Source organism: Alligator sinensis, unplaced genomic scaffold (assembly GCF_000455745.1).
Source record: "Alligator sinensis unplaced genomic scaffold, ASM45574v1 scaffold699_1, whole genome shotgun sequence".
Lineage (NCBI taxonomy): Eukaryota > Metazoa > Chordata > Crocodylia > Alligatoridae > Alligator > Alligator sinensis.
In genome coordinates, this window is record NW_005842359.1 from 472,770 (window position 1) to 476,925 (window position 4,156).

The 4,156-nt window shown below is 42.7% G+C and overlaps 1 pseudogene; it reads right to left on the reverse strand.

Moving 5' to 3' along the window:
• Window positions 1-2,521, reverse strand: part of LOC102368378 — a 10,509-nt pseudogene extending 7,988 nt beyond the window's left edge.
• Window positions 2,522-4,156: the final 1,635 nt, after the last annotated feature.

Genomic DNA, 4,156 nt, shown 5'->3' on the forward strand with positions numbered 1-4,156 from the left:
CCCTAATAAATGAGCATACCCCAAAGTAATGGGCAAATTTGGTACCAGCAGGGTGTAGGGAAGGTGGAGCCCTGTGAAGAGGATGTATCCCTTTTGCTGAGAGGACACTGTTTCTATTTGTTTCATAATTCAGTTTATCTTTATTTGTTTTCATCAGTGCATGGCAGATGAGCATAATGTAGCAGGCAGTGGCTTGTGTAAAGAGGGACAAGATACATCACACCCACTGACAGTAAGGCATATTTTATTTGTTCCTATGGTGGGCATGAACCATAGTCTGAAATCTGAATATGCACAATCAATAGGACAAATCTATACAGACTTTGCAGCTCAGAACCACGTTTACCTGAGCTGGATCAAAATCACTCCAGTATAGCTTATCAGGGATTATCTTGTTTCTTTGTTGCTCTTTTTACTCTTGGCATTTTGTGAGTCTTCCCTGGATTCTTTGTCTATTTCATGTTTTAAATGTTATTTTGGATATTGACTTTTGATTAAGTCTAACACTCATGAAATGGCTTACTTCTGGGGTCATTGATTCAAGGAATTTAGTGGTTGTTTACTGAATGGGTACACTGAAACCCACAGCTGGGGCTCTGTTGTGCAGCACAGTTGCTGAGTTCCAAAGATGGGGTAATAGCCAATCCCCATCACAGGACAGTGTTGCCTAGATACCCAACCAGGCTTCCCTAGATATACTTTGTGCTGAAGGTGGGAGAAAGCTAGGTGCTGAGGAGGAAGAAGATTGAATTTACTGTGGTTTCTGAAAGGAAGCAGTGTGCATTTGGGGTTGAGAGATCAATGCAAGATGCAACAGCTCCTTGGGGTGCAGTGGGGTGGGGGGATCTGCTGGGAGGTCCATATGGAAAAATGGAGGTGTGGTTATCACTTGGGTTAGCTCAGTGAGGTAAACAGTGACAATAAAGTAACCAGAGTAGGTTTCTGGGAAATTCTGAAGGGGTTCAAGTCTGAGGTGCTGCATCTTCAGTGATGATGTTACCATAAGCGGTAGAGGAAAATATTATTTGGGAGGGCTGATAAATGAGGTAGGATGACAGATAAGCTTAAAAAATTTATTCAGTAACACCATACCAATCATACTACTACTTCAGATTGCCAGGAAAAGATTTGTTAACAGACATGAACGACACATGCCCCCTGAGGCTGGGGGGGTGGAGGGGGTGGCAGCAGCGGTGGCAGCAGGGGGGGTATGGCGGCAGTGAGCGGGGAGCTTCTGCAGGTGGCCACAGTGGTGTCAGCAGCAGTGGGGTGGCAAGGCGCCCGCAGCATTGGCCAGCGGCGATGAATCAGATTTGGCTGAATCGATTTGAGACAATGATTCGAATCACCAAATCGAATCATTGTTCCCTGAATCGGCTGAATCCGAAGCGAATACTAGCCGCTTTGCACAGGCCTAGTAAGGACTAGTTCTGTCTGTCCACGTGTCATTCTGCGTTTATGTAATGAATGAAAAGTAAATGAAAGATCCCTTTTGCTTACCCAGTTTAAAAGGCCTCATTCATTCTTTACTCAGTAGTGAATCAGGCCCTTTTTCCTTCAGAGCTACACAGGAGCCACATCTACATGACTGGCAGACTGCAGTTATTACTGTGCCATCACTTAGTACTTGGTTAAGCAAATTCTAAATGGCTGCACAGTAACCGGCCTTACTGGGCAGTGCCATCGCTACACAGGTTTTTTTGCTATTACTGTACAGTAGCGTCGCTGTCATGGTTCATGCCCGGTGAAGCTACGGCACCGTAGCAACAAACTATGGCCCAGTAGCTCATTCCTATTGCACTGTAGCACCTCATGTACATGTGCCCAAAGTGAACCTTAACAGATGTCAATGAAGTGACATTGGTGTCCAGTATTTGTGCAATGAGACTTGTTTGTATGTATTTCATCTGCCTTTAGTTACAGAGAGCTCAGGCAAAAGTAAGTGGTACCTGAATGGCCAGAGTGGTTCTAAGATAACAGCTTTTCTAAATGTGAATGTTTTCAAAAGCCTGGAATAATGTTATTTATTTGTGTGTTAGATTTGTAAAAGATGCTTCCCAAAAGATGCTCAGGGAAGCTTGTAATTAATGTCTCCTTCTCTATCCTGTGTTTGCCTCTCAGTCAAGACTGGAGGGTCTCCGAGGTAGGGACTGTGCATGCAGCACCCAGTGTAAGGGAGCCCTGAACTTGGCAGAGCCTTCTCACAGTGTTTTCGTACTAGTAAGGGTCAACCACAGCAATGCCAGTGAACTTAGCTGTGGGATTAGGATGCAGGACCTGATGGAGTAATTGAACCCCATCACTGCTGGTAGTCTGAGTACCTTCCCCTCCTCAGGGAGTACTGATGGCCTGTGTAGTTGCTGTGCTTGTAGATCATTCAGCAGCCACTTTCCATCCTGATGGGGTTGCAGTGGCGTAGGTAAAACTGCATATCAGGCTGATACAAGGTAGCCTCATAGGAGCAGACCTTGAAGTTCCTTCCCTCATAGAAAATGATCCACATAAAAATGAAAGACAACATTTGTAACGTTAGAAAGCTTTGGTTTTAAACAGTGGCTCTGGCTTTTCAGTTTTACAACTCTGACATTCTGATTTTGATCTACAATCTTTCCAAAGCAGTGGAAAGGCTTCCACTGTCCTCACTGTGTATCAGGGCTACTGATGAAGGATACATAATGAAGCCCAGACATATGTTTCCCAGCTGGAAATGGAGATGAGCATAAGAGATGTTTGCAAATGTCCCTGTTTGGGATCCTACAACCCTAGGGTTTGCCAGGACTCTCAGCTGCTTAGATAAACATTGTGTGTTAGACTTCTGGGAGTCTAAGAAGACAGACACATTAGCCATTTTGATGTGCTGTAGAGTTTAGGGATTTGACAATGCTAGAGCAACAGCACAGAGAAACCAAACTGGAAAGGACCATCCCTCCTATAAAGGCAGATGCTGTATGCTTATTGAATGGAGTGGCAATGCTCTTACTGATTTTAATGGGGCAAGACCTGGATTCTGGTCCTTGATTTACGTAAGGCATTTGTTTAACACCTCAGTCATAGTGAACAATCAAATAGCAGCAATCATTGCACAGTTCTGGGTAAATACATCATGGGGTTGCTTCATTTCCTATTATGTATAAGTAAATACATACTACAGAAAATTTTGATATTATGCCCCTGTATTGCAGTTTTCCAGTAATCAGATAACAGCATCTAATAATGCCATTATTCTAAGGAATATACAAGCATGAGCTTTTAAATAATGACAAACATAAAATTAAGCAAACAAAACTGAAAATAAATAATTAAGGGGGCGTGTATGTGTGTGTTTATACAATATATACATACACACACACGCATGCATACATACATATACATATACATATATATATATATACACACATATATATATAAATACACACACATATATATATATATATATATATCCCCTCCCCCACCACCGCGCACACACACACACAATCTGTTTTAGAAAATATTTACTCATGTTTTCTTACCTTTGACATTTTAGCTCCTGCTTAGATGGAGATTGCCATGTGGTGCATGGAGGAAGTGGCCCTTTATATAGCAAGCACTGCACTGGGTTCATGTGGATTAGACAAAAGAGACCATTTTGCTGAGTAACGCATATTAACAGTCCTCTGTTCCTCTACACCATCAACATTTTTCTTTGTAAATTATTATGGATGTCTTCTGTTTACTGGGTGGGAAGATTATTGTTAAGGCCAATAACTAAAGGATCAGGGCAAAGAATATGTTGAACAATTTTGTCATTATGTCACAGAGGGTCTCATGTTCAAGAGAAAATGCTGGAACTGCTGCCAGGGAATTGTTTCCTGGCATTTATTGTTAATTACTCATTGTTCCTGATCCCATGTGACAAAGCCTTTAGAGCTCTCCTGATATGCGGAGTGTACCTGAGCTGCATGGAACAGGGCAGGTGAGAGAAGCCTTCCAGTGATCAGGTGAGATGTTTTCTGTGCTTGTTTCCTTTGTCTCTGGAAAGGGAGACCACATGGCTATTGAGATCATGGGTCTTTTGTCTTGTATTCACAACTTGGCCACATCCAGCCTCTCTGATCATTGTGCCCAACACACTGTCTTTCTTTGGTAGTAATGATAGTAGGAACTTTGGTGGTGGAGC